Here is a 13,314-nt window from a genome sequence, read left to right on the forward strand (position 1 = left end):
TTTTATGGTTTCCGTTCTTATGTCTAGGTCTTTAATCCACTTCGAGTTGATTTTTGTGACTGGAGTGAGGCAGTGATCTAGTTTCATAAGGTCCATTTTTTTTTTTATAGTTAAGGTGTAGGGTTGATCTTTCTGAAGCATGATGTGGGCACCATTTAACCTCATTTTGCAGCACTGTTTGGCCTTGTGTTTGCATCTGTCTGTTGACATCGCCTGATGAAGAACGCCCAATCTCAACCATTGTGGCCAGTTCTCAATGGTCCCCAGATGGAGCCCTGGCCCAAAGTAAGCTCACTTCTGTCCTTCTGATGCACATCCACGGTGCTGTCCCTTCAACAGCGACTTATTGAGCAACTACTATGCAAAATGCTTTCCTGTGGCATTGTCAGGGATTGGGAGCGTTGACAGCATCCTATGCCATATGTTCAGAAATTAACAAGAGCCAGGCAGTAGGTTTAAAGAAAATTTCAAGTTATCTATGCTCCCTTCTGATTTTAAAATTTGTCTAAATCTGCAAGTGCTTGGGGTGAGCAGGGGAGATAGTTTCAGAAGAGAATGTTCTGAGCCTCTGTGCACAGACCACAGCCTTTGGGGCTTGTGTTTGGAGCCGAAGGGTGAGACAAGATGGAGATGAGATCTCCTCTCAGTATTTCTCTGGCTGTCTCCTCTCGTCAGTCCGCCCTTCTCAGAAAGATGCTGCCCTTACATCCACTTGCGCTTGGCATAGGGGTCTCCATTTACAAATATGCATGTCCCCTGCTCTCTGGGCCCCAGTGTCCACAATTACAGGTGTACGTGTAAGACTGCAGGTGCCGGATAGATGTTAATGGTGGGAAGGCAGAAATAGCCTGATTTTTCACTCATTTACCCAGCAAGAGGTGTGAGGACTTGCTACCAGCCTGCATGGTAGGGGGGAGGGAAGAAGGGGAAGGCGCTGCACCTCACAGGACAACCTGCACATACACACCGTGTGACCAACGATCGGTGCTTTAAATCTCTTGCTTGGAAACTGCGATTCCTGCACTGGTGATGCCTGAATAAGTGACGGACACTGATCACAGCGGATGTACCAAGGTCAAGGCTGATAACAAATTCAAGGGGCTGCATGTGACACATTCCAGAAGCACCTACTGTGAAGGCCTGTGCTGATGGGCTTTGCTTGTGACTGTCTAACCACCACAGAGGCCGGCTCCAGATGACATGGGGTCTTCGGGGTGCTATGCTTCTGCTCTCAGCTCAGTGGCCTGCGATCTAAAAAATAGGAAGGGCTTAGAGACTCAACTCCTCTCTCTGCTGGCTGTGGTAGTGACAGGCAGCAAACCCAGGCCACTTCCTGCAACAGCTCTTTAGCTCTTGCTTCTCTCCATTTCTGACCTTGCTGAGATGGGGCCACCTGGGGTTTCTCTGACTTGATTTCAGGTCAGGGTTTTGATCCTTGCTGCTCCCTCCTCAAATACGATTCTAGTCCAGATTTACCACTCAGGGCCCCCACAAGGATGGAGGAAACAGCAAGCACCAAATTTCCCTCCCTCTTTTGCCTTTTTCTTCCTTATTCACTCAATAATAAAAATTAGAGCAGAAATTTTAAAAATAGGTTCAAAAAGACAATCCAAAAGGTCAATGAAACCAAGAGCTGCTTCTTTGAAAGGCTTGAGAAAATAGATAAGTATCTAACCAGACTCAAAAAAGAAAGAGAAAACACAGAATCAGAAAGGAGAATTTGAAAGCAGTGACACCCACTCCCACCAGACCGCCAGCACTTGGCCCCAGATGTGGGCAGAGCAAGCCACAGAGAGAGGTAGGCGTTTTACCACCCATACCAGTGGCCCTGAAGTTGTTTTTGGAGATGGTTTCAGAGCTTGGGGTCCTTGTGTTGACTCTGGGAAAGGTTTCACCAGAGCTCCCCTTTCAGCGGCAAATGGTGAGTTTCTTGACATACAGACGTTAGTTATCCAAAAGGGCAGGTGTATCATATATGGGAAGGAGAATAAAGGACACTTGCATAGGCACAAGTGGGCAAGAAGAGCTGCCCCAAATGGACAGGTTTGCTGAGAGACCTGCGTGGATGCAGGTGGGCTGTCTTGAGCAAAGCTCCCCTTGCTGAGCAGGGTCAGTGAAGAGAAGCCCCAGTGTGATCACAGGTCACCGGCAGGTGAGCAGGAGGCAGCTGCCCTGCAGAGGGAGAGAGCTGGTCAAGAGAAGCATCCGCATAGGCACAGGGGTCAGAAGGGTCGCTGCCCCGGGCCAGGGCAGTGATTGCACTGGTCTAGTCTCCTCTGTGGCAGGGGCTCAGTTCTTTGTGGAGTGGATGGTTTGCTGTTGATTTTGGGGGTAACTGTGGAGTTTGAAGGGACTGGAGATTGTAAATGGCCCTCGAGTTCCCCATCTTTACGTCAGGTCGGGGCCCTGTGACACAACAGCACCTGACACTTTGCTTGGGTCTGTGCCTTGGCGCCAAGAATGTTTAGTTCCTATAGCTGGCTTAATGACTGCTAATCATGTCTACCCCAACCTCCAGATCCTGGTATGGTGTGAGCCAGGTTCTTGAGGCACCTCCTTTCCAACTTTTCTATCCTTATCCTCCATCAACCCCACTGAGGGGCTGCAGGCAAAGGCCAGCAGTGATGGCTGACTGACAGCAGCGTTCCCCTACAACCACCCCAGGCTCAGGCCTGCAGGGAGGAGCCCTGGCCCAAGAGGCCGGCTCCAGGCTGTGACTCCCCCCAACCTCCCCTCCCCCCCTTGCAGGCAGTACAGAGGCCTGCAGATTTAGTGCTGGATTGTAGACTGGGCTGATGAAGTGTGAGCTGTGAGCTGGCTGGAAGGGTCCTGTAACAGGTTGGTCCCCAGGAAAGGGGAGGTTCCAGGTTCTCTGCCCCACCCAAAAGAGGGTGGAGCTGAGCAGGGAGGAGAGAAATCTGGACCAGAGACTAAGGAGAAGGAAGCAGGATGGAGGCCAGGAGGGACCTGAGGGAGCCACATGGAGCAGAGACATGTGAATAAGTGGCTATCGCTTTTTCTTGGCCCTGGACTGTTTGAAACAGATGTGGGTGAGAGACCCGTGGGGAGATGACTATGGCAGTGTTTATCTTGATTTTGATTTTGCTCTTTTCCTCCCAGACTTGTCTGGCCATTTCTGATTCTTTTCTATGGGTCCCGGCCATAAAGCACCAGAAGGTGCTTTAGATTCATGGTTGGCTTTCAGGCCTTGCTTTGGGCCAATCCCAGTTGGGTGGACTTTTACCCACGAGGGGACGGGTAACTTTGGTGTTTGATTTAGAAACTATATTCTTTGTCTTTTCTGTGTTGCACACTTATTGCATTTAAGTTCCTTTCCTTTAAAGGTCTTATATATTTTGTCTTGATGGGGCAGAACCTATTTAGAGCGGGCAGGTTTTGGGGATTCAGGGGTTCCTCCCTCCTTGTCCAGTCAGTCACAGGGTTGAAAATGGTCCAATGAGACCTGGAGGCGGGGGACCTGAGAGAGGGTACAAGGCAGGGCAAGCACCAGCTTGGGGCCCTGTTGCTTGGTCTCTGAGGCTGTCTCACAGACGAGCTCTGTTCCTGGCCCCTGAAGAAAGAAGCATCCAACATCTGACCTCTGAAGTCAGAAGAGAAGCTGAGAAGCTTCACAAAGGCCAGGTTGGCCACAACTGCCTCCGGCCTGTCTCTGACATCTCCTGAGCACCAAAGGCCAAGGCCCTGGTGTCACCAAGAGCTATTTGTTGCTGGCGCAGACTGCTGATTGACCAGCACTGTCTCCCAGTGCTGCTGCTTCCATTGCTGTCTGGTCCAGCATCCAGTGCTATCCACCCCGACTTTCAGATGGTTTTTGCAGTCATCACAGCGGCTCCACATGGGAGAACCTCCAGCTGCAGTGAGTTGGATCCTGGCCCACTGCTTGCCATGTGCCATGAGCTCCAGACCTTTGTTGGGGGGATGGCGCCATCTTGGATGAGCAGCTTTTGTTGAGGACTTTTAGACACTGTGTCCACTATGGGGGTGATAGAGCTGCCCTCTCGTAGCCTTAAGATCTCTTTGCTTTCTTTTTAAGATTTATTTATTTATGCATACAGGAACTGGGGTACAGGCAAGAGGTGCAAGGAGGGGTGAGAGGATTCACAAGGGAGAGTGGGGAGCAGAACAGGCAGATTGACAACGTACATTGCTAGGAGCAGGGGGCAGGTCAGGAGAGGTCTGCCATGCCACATGGATCACCTCTGGGGCGAAGATCGAACTCGCACTGAGGTGGCTGCAAAGTGGTCACAGCCAGCTTTGCGATGTTAAGCTCTAACCCACTGTGCCACCAGGGAAGGTCTTTAAGATCTCTGTTTTCCTTGTTTGTTAAATAACCCCTTTTGTTGTTGTTCCCTGAACCTGGGTGGTCTTGCAATTGTGAGAGTGGGTGAGGGCCCACTGCGACCTGTCCTCTACCTGGCCACTGACCTTTTGAGGATACAGCCAGGCTGCAGGCCAGTCTTGGGCAGCCTGAGATGGGGAAGGGCATTGAGAGGTAGGACTGACCTCAGGTGCTTTTTCAGTCCTACTAAAATAACAAGGGCCAACGCCTCTATGGTGGGTCTCCCTGTCGGGACAACTGTTCTCTGATGAGTCCCACAGCCACCCTCCAATGCCAACCTGGCCAGGGGCAGCTGCATTTCAAAGAGTAATCCTTCTGTTCTTTATTTATTCTTGGCCTTGAATTCTACTTTGTTCAGGGAAGAAAGGGGAGGGAGGTGCAGCTTTAGCTGGAAAAGCCTGGGGGTAGGGGCTGGGGCCAGAGCAGGGATTTTTCAGGCCAAAGAGTGCCAGTTTGCAAAACATGAAACCCGATAGGGAGCAACTAACTGCAGAGCCTGAGGGTTCCCAGTGTCCCCACAGAACCCCTCAACCCGTGCATGTTCTGCAGGGACTCCCCTAGGGGGCGCCAAGCCCCACCACCCACCAGTTTCTCTGCCTTCAATCTTTCAGTTAAGGCCAGTTTCTCTGCCTTCAATCTTTCAGTTGAGGCCCTGTATGCTTTGAGCACTGGGCAATTCACACAAGATGAGGGTTCTCATCTCAAAATTTAGTGGAAACTTAAGGCTCAGGTAAAGAATTGAAATACAATGCGACATAATGGAAGAGATGGACAAGGTGACTGAAGAAACACCTAAGAAGGGTCCGCTGGTCACCCCCTACCCACTGGCTATAATACCCTGCCTCAGAGATAATGACTGAATGGTGTCCAGGCTCTTTCCAACTGAAAAGTGGGGAGACCCGGGCCTGAAGGATGAAGCACCCTTATCCCTCTGCTTAAGAGCAGAGCCAAGATTTGGTGCCAGACTTTCCCTGACGGCTACAACAACAAAATGTGCCCCTTCGAGTGCCCACCCTCCTGGGCGTGTTTACACTGCACTCCCAGCAACCTTTCTACTGGCCAATGCCCCAGAGGTGCCAAAACGGGGAGGGGTATTTTTACCTACAGGGTTGGGAGAGGGGAAAAGGCTGAAGCTGTGGAGATTCAGTGGCGCCAGCTGAGGCTTAAATTCAAAGAGAAAACCCCACCCTGCCAGTTCTGCCTGAAGAGAAGCCAGTGGGAATAAATAGCACTCTGTGGCCTGCTGGGAGGGCTGGCCTGCTCCGTCTGTCCGGACAACGGCCAGTCACATGAGCTGACATTGGTTAAAAAGAGCTCCGGTAATCTCCCAGCTCAAGTGTCTCATCTAGCATGACGAGCTGCGCGGGTGAGGTGCCAGCTCGTCTTCATGTGGCCGAGTGGCCAGGAAGGAGCAGCAGGAAGGAGCAACTAAGGCCAGGGAGTGAGGCAACCAGCCAGATTTCACTCTGGGCAAAATCACCCCTCCCAGACCCTGGCACTAGGGCTGGCTGATAACTGTGAGGGTAGTGTGGGCAGAGGAGCTGAGAGGAGGAACGGGCTGGCGAATGTCCCCTGACCAAACCATCACTTGCTGTTGTGCTACGCCTGCACATCCTGGCCTCCTGCGGTCATGCCCACGGTCTTAGCCTCTACTCCTGTCCCCATGCGCCCCAATTCTCCCAGCGCAGACCCCCAGTGGGCATTGTCCACCTTCAGCCATCCACCCATGGACTCCAGGCCTCCTCCTGTGGCTCAGCAGTGGCTGCGTCTCTCCAGGCCTCCGTTTCCCTCCCTTTTGGCAGCAAGTTTCACAGCCTTATTCTCATGGCCCTCCAGACAATCTAGGGCAACACATAGAATTTTGCTCTGGAACTTTTTACCCAAGTTCCAGAACTAGGTGAAATGATGCAGCAGGCTGAAGCCTTCTTTGTTCAGATTTGAGTTCCCTGCGGGGATGTTGAATCAAGAGATTCATGTGCTCAGATTTTCCCAGTGAGGAAAGCATCCCAAGAGCACCTATCTCCTGGGGAAGCTAGGAACCATGAAGAGACAGAAAATTTGCTCTCTGCAGGGTGACAGATGTGGAATGGGGAGGTCAAGGGAACTGGAACTGCCTAGGTCCCAAGAAGCCTCAGCTTAGGAGCCTGGACTTGGGGCTGTAACTGTGGGTTGGGAAGGCAGGCCCATCTGGAGATTATTATTGACTATATGGTTGATTATTTGAAGGAGAAACTAGGACACTTCCCTCCCCCTCCAAATATATATATATATAAAAGAAAATAAAACCACTCCAAGTTTGCATATCTAACTGGTCCCAGAAAAACTGCATATAGAGAGGAACAGGATTGCTGGTGTTTTGAGAGCTATTCTAAAAGTCCAAACTCTGTAAAGCTCATGCCTGAGGTTAGAGACAAATACCCCTTTCCTCTGGCTGGAGAATCAGTGGGGCTGGGAAATGTGAGGAAGTATCCATGTTTCTGGAATGCAATCCAGCAGCTGATGGACAGTCGGGCCAAAGCACCAGTGCCGAGCAACCTGGACAATCCCATAGGCACATGGGTACTCACGCTTCACTCTCCCCACTCAAATTAGAGGAACCGGAGCAAGGCTAGTGAGGAGGACACTTGCAGAACTCGGGCAGAGCACAGGGGACTGGGCGGTAAGTGAACAGTGGGAGGCCTTGCGGGCGGGGGCAGAGGGCACAGCTGTGGCTGAAGCGTAGACAAAGACCATGGCACAGAAGCTGTGACTTCTGAGAGAGGAACGAGGGCACTGCCAGCCCTTGGCCAGCAGAGCGGAATGAAGGCCATAAACTGCCATTCTCTGCTCTTACTCCAATACTGCCCACTGGCCAAGCCCTCCAGAGAGCCAGAGGACGGAGCGTCTGGAGGGCCCAATCCCAATACTCCAGCCTCCCAGGGCACAGGGCTGCACATCCTGGCCTCCTGCAGTCATGCCCACGGTCTTATCCTCTACTGACGCCCATGCACCCCAACTGTCCCAGCGCCGACCCCCAGCGGGCATTGTCCACCTTCAGCAGTCCACCCATGGACTCCAGGGTGGAGAGTATTTCAGCATCAGAGAACTCAGAGCACAAGCCTTTCCTTTACTGTAGCACAGGGGTGCTTAGCGCTGGAGCCATTCATAGTCAGGTTTCCCATCTTCCAACTCTGAGATTTTACATAATAGCCAGGATCAAAGGTGCCCACATGCCGCTGGCTGACCAACTCTCAACATCACTTCTCACCTCCCTTGGGGAGATCAAATTGCCTACCAGCCTGGCCTCCCCTCCCCGCTTTTCCTGGAGGGACAGGCTTATTTCCACCTCTAAGTGCTGTCCTAGTTCATAAGCACTTCAATAAAACAACATAAGGAGGACAGAGGACGCCTTGCTGGGAAGCCGGGCTATGGAAGCGAATAATGCACTTTCCTTGGTCTAAAGGAGCTGGTATTTTAGCTAGAACAGACACATGTCAAAAATTCCTCTGGTGTGCTTGGTAGGCGGCATGACCGAGATATACTCAAAGCTCTGGGGAAGCACACGACGCAGAGTAACGAACACCTAGGGGTGTTAAAGAGAAAAAGCTTTCTTAGTGGTCATTAGTGAGTCAAATTTGCTAGGCAGAGAAGGGAATTCCAGGTGGAAGATTTGAAATGTGTGAGAGCAGCTAGAGGTGAACAGGGATGGTGAAAAATTTAGGGTGACTGGAGCACAGAAAAGACAAGACAGGTGTGGGCTGATATAAAGGGGCATTGTCAGTCAAGTCAAAGATATTGTCATTTAAGCAGACAAATGTGGATCCAGTAGATGTTTAAATACTGGGGATGAGCATGATGAATTTTTTTTTTTAAAGATTTATTTATTTGTTCATACAGAACTGGGGTACAGGCCAGAGGCTCAGGGGTGGCGAGAGGCTTCACCAGAGACAGAGTGGGGAACAGAACAGGCAGATCGACGAAGTACACTGCTGAGGGGAGCAGCGGGCGGGTCAGGAGAGGTCTGCCACGCCATGTGGTCACCTTCGGGGCAGGCGGGAATCGAACTTATGCAGAAGTGGCGTTGGCTTCTCAGTGCTGTGCTTTAACCCGCTGTGCCACCAGGGAGGGCCGAGCATGATGAATTTTTAAAAATCTCTCCCAGGAATTTTCTGGAAGGAAACATCATATTCAAAATTAAGTTACCTCTGCCCCCACCGGTTCCCCTACTCCAGTGCCCCACCCGTCTTTCTGTAGAGCTCTGTTATTTCCAAACACTTGCTGCTCCCCTTTTGCAACAAATAACAAAGATTGTTATTTCCAAACACTTGCTGCTCCCCTTTTGCAACAAATAACAAAGTTAAGAAAATGAGCTTGTTTCTTCTAGGACTGTGTAGATGGAGATTTTTTTCTTTCTTCAGCTTTTACCCCATGTCCAAATTTGACCACACAGAGAATGTATGGAAGCTTACCTGGGACAGCCCACTTACTGGACTACCTGCTGGTTCTAGAACAACAGCCAGCCCTGGGGTAGGGTAGCGGGGGGCTTGGTTCTTTCCAAAATTTGTGGCTATTCCCCCAGGTCTTAGCTGAAAAACACCAAAAAATAGGACAGCTCTTCTCAGTTTAATTAGCCATGCCTCTGAGGACACCAGATGGAATGAAGCAAAGACATATGCATTGGGGGCAAGGAGGGGTGGGAGTAGATTCTAAATGGAGTTGTCTCAAGAGCCCAACTTACCTCCACAAAACGTGCTTCTTACAGGAAGAGCTGGGGTGGGGGGCTCCAGACTGAAATGGATGGTATCACAGGCCGGGGGGACCTGGGCTGGAGGACGAACCCTGCCCTCTCTGCTGGGGCGGATGCACAGTCCCCAGGGGGCTCATCTGGCCTCCTCTGGCTCCTGTCTACGGACTCTGGGCAGTGAGCAGTCCACACATCTGCGAGGCAGCCAAATGAGGTGTTGGAGTCTATTTCTGGTCGTCTTTAAGAGTGGAGAGCAGTCAGCCTGGAACCAGCTGATCCCTGCAGTGACTTTCTTATCTAAAATTGCGTAGCGTTTCTGATTGCTAAGTAAATGTGGGCAATACTTGTGCAAAGGGAGAACTAAAATGTTCCTAAGGGCTTTTGGGGTCTTGTACCCTTAGCAAATAACTTGAGATGGCAGCACGAAGACCACCGATGTGAAGCAACTGCCCCCTCTGGTGGTGAATACAGGGATAGAGTCACACGGGGCAACTTCCTGACGCGCTTCTTGAGCCGAGGCAGACTTTTCTCCCAAAGCTAAAGAGAGGGGTAGAAAGAGAGGAAGGGAAGGAGGAAGACCAGCGAGAAGCAGACTATGAATCTAGGCTTTACTCCCTCTAGTGTTCTTCTCATTTTCCTGATTGCTGTTCTGGTTTCTAGAAGGACATCTTTCAATTTTTTTTTTTAAAGATTTATTTATTCATATAGAACTGGGGTACAAACCAGAGGTGGGGAGGGGGCGGTGAGAGGCTTCGCCAGAGGCAGAGTAGTGAGCAGAACAGGCAGCTGGAAGAATTACACTGCTGAGGGGAGCAGCTGGCAGGTCAGGAGAGGGCTGCCCCGACAAGTGTATCACCTCCTGGGTCGGGGATTGAACTCGCACCGAAGCCACTGAGGCTCGCTCACAGTGCTGCGTCCCAACCCGTTGCGCCACCAGGGAGGGCCCCCGGACATCTTTCAGTTTTATGAATTGACAGGGTACGTGGAAGAAGCACTGGTTCTGTGCGGAGAAGCCTGGCCTGATTCCAGTGAGAACGCTGAGTGAGTTACTTTTCCTTTTTGCTCCAAGGAAGAGAAACCACCTGTTGTGGATCCAGTAGATGTTTAAATACTGGGGATGAGCATGATGAATTTTTTTTTTTAAAGATTTATTTATTCATATAGAACTGGGGTACAAACCAGAGGTGGGGAGGGGGCGGTGAGAGGCTTCGCCAGAGGCAGAGTAGTGAGCAGAACAGGCAGCTGGAAGAATTACACTGCTGAGGGGAGCAGCTGGCAGGTCAGGAGAGGGCTGCCCCGACAAGTGTATCACCTCCTGGGTCGGGGATTGAACTCGCACCGAAGCCACTGAGGCTCGCTCACAGTGCTGCGTCCCAACCCGTTGTGCCACCAGGAAGGGCCCCCGGACATCTTTCAATTTTATGAATTGACAGGGTACGTGGAAGAAGCACTGGTGCTGTGCGGAGAAGCCTGCCTGATTCCAGTGAGTGTCTACCAGGCCCGGCCCACCCTCCCCCGGCTGTCCAGGGTGCCAGCCAAGAAGGACACTATGACCTGGGGACATTGTGCCGGGCTGGGAGATGCCGCCTTGGGCCTGTGGTGAGGTCAGTGTTGCTGATGTTTTGGCCCCTTTCTCCTCCCCCTCACATGTTCTGTGATGCTCTCTGGCACTGGTGCTGGGCCCTCCTGGAGGAAAGCAAGTGAGAACACGTTTTTGTTCTCCTTGAAGGAAACGATTCAATTCCACTGTTAATGTTTCCACATATTATGGACCTTTTGCTAAGTTTTCTCTCTTTCTCACGGAAAGTGTAACTAAGATGAACTGAACTGTAGGAACAACACTTTCTTTGGGAAAGTGTCCATTTGGGAGTGATGTTGCACAATGTGTTTCAAAATTATTTTCAAGAACATCATTTGCTAAGTGTACCTTTAAAGTCTCGATTGTGGGGCCTCCCTGGTGGGGCAAGGTGTTATGTCTCAGCACTAGGAAGCTGCTGGCAGCCACTGCAGCATGAGTTCAATATCCTGCCAGGGAGGTGACCCACATAATGCAACAGACCTCTCCTGTCTCTCACAGCTCCCCTCAGCAGTGTAGTTCAGTAGATCTGCCTGTTCTGCTTCCCACTCTGTCTCTGGTGAATCCTCTCACCCCACCCCCACCACACCTCTGGCCTACACCCCAATTATTGTATACATACATAAATAAATCTTTAAAAAATAAAGTCTTTTTTGTGGTAAGATGTATGCCCTACAAAGTTTACTGTGCCAACCAATTTTAAAAAAGATTTATTTATTTATGTGTATAGAACTGGGGAGCAGGCCAGAGGTGCAGGGGGTGAGAGGATTCACCAGAAACAGAGTGGGGAGCAGAACAGGCAGATCTACTGAACCACACTGCTGAGGGGAGCAGAGGGGTGGGTCAGGAGAGGTCTGCCGCGCCATGTGGGTCACCTCCCTGGCCAGGCAGGGATCGAACACGTACTGTAGTGGCTGTTACAAACTTCACAGTGCTGCTCTTTAACCCGTTGCACAATGCATTAGGAAGGGCCCTGTGTCAACCATTTTTAAGTGTGTAAGTGGCACGAGCTAGTTTCATAGTGTTGTGCAACATCACCATTCTGCTTCTCTAGAACTTTCTCAACGTCAACTCATCTCAACTCTCCCAGAACAAACCCTGTTTTCACACAGGATCCTGGGCTACCACTGAAGTCCATTTCACCCTCAATTTGAAATGCTTACCCCACTCCTGCTCCTAGCCTGGGCTTTAGGGACACCATCCCCTGTGCAACTCCAGATACTGACAATGGCAGAGAAGAGGGTGTGGCTGCGTCGGTTTCCTGTCCTTGCCAGAAGAAACCTCAGGGGTCCTTTGAATTTCCTTTCCCAAACCACAACCACAGCTAACTCATAACCAAGTTGCAAGGCTCACGTAGTACAGACATCCAATAAAGACTGTTTGAACAAATGAATGAATCTGGATCTCTGTACCTGTTCGTTAGGGGAGGTTTTTGGGAGTGACCAAGTGTGCAGATTTACTGAGGGACTGGATAAGGGCAGTAATAAATTAGGCATTGCATCCAAGGGTGATAAGGTGGTAATAAACTGGGATTTGCATCCAATTAACTGGGCCTTGCATCCGGGATGGGACTAGAAGAAGATGATAACGAACTGGGCCTTACACCAAGGGACACAGCGATGAGTCACCCCTTTGGAATCTGAGTTTAGAATCTATATGAGAGACCCTTGCCCCCTATAGGTTGGCAGTAACTGCGGACCCCACTCTAGGGGCTCCGTCTCAGCTCCTGTCTGGGAGCAATAAACTCTGCTTGCTCAGCCTTTCTGCCTCCCACCTTCCTTTCTTGCGGCCGGTCACAGAAGTTGGGACAAAACAGAGGTGACTGTGTACATGGTCAGAGGAAGGAAGAGGACAGAGAAGGAACCAGCTCGTACTTGGGATCAGCATCTAGGCTCATACTGGCTGTGGCCTTCACTAGGATGTGGCTAGGTTTTGTTTGTTAAGTCATAAAATGAGAATCATAATTCTTCCCTCATGGTGTGGGACTTGAATGAGACGGTGCCCGTGGAGTTCTTTACCTCAGTTTTTTAGCCTCTCTCCTCCTAGAGAATCCCACAGAGGTAGCCTCAGAAATGACATTTTCCTTTTTGATTCCTTGGATTCTTTTTTGTAGGATCCAAAGAAATAGAATCAGTCCCCTTGTGTAAGCTCTGACTTACATCTTTTCAATTTGGGATTCTAACATTGAGGAAACGTGAGCGGGAAATGCTACTTTCTTTGCCTTTACCTGAGTCTTCTGACGTTTGTTTTATTGGACATGGCTGTTGTAATATACATTAGGACTCTCTCCCTTTCACACCCTACTCCCAAATAATCACCCACATAGGCTGCTGCTTTCAACCGCTAAATTAAATTATCATGTCTTTTCCTATGTCCAAATCCAGGAGCTTCGTACATTCCCTGGAGCAGAAGACGAGGCTTACCAGGAGCTTTCATAGTCACCGTGTTCTGGCAATCATTCTCCCCATGCTTTTTTTCCACCCCCAGATTCCACTGACTTGATAGGTATTCTCACCTCCATTCTAAGTGTAAGGCCTCGGAGTAAGTGATTTGTAGAAATTAAACGATCTAGCTAATATCTGTGTCCTGTATGCCACTACCCTGTTAAATAATGGGAAATGCTTAAGCCCAATATAAAGTAATATAGTTTAATTT

This window comes from Condylura cristata, unplaced genomic scaffold, assembly GCF_000260355.1.
Source record: "Condylura cristata isolate star-nosed mole 26May11 unplaced genomic scaffold, ConCri1.0 scaffold00018, whole genome shotgun sequence".
Classification (NCBI taxonomy): domain Eukaryota; kingdom Metazoa; phylum Chordata; class Mammalia; order Eulipotyphla; family Talpidae; genus Condylura; species Condylura cristata.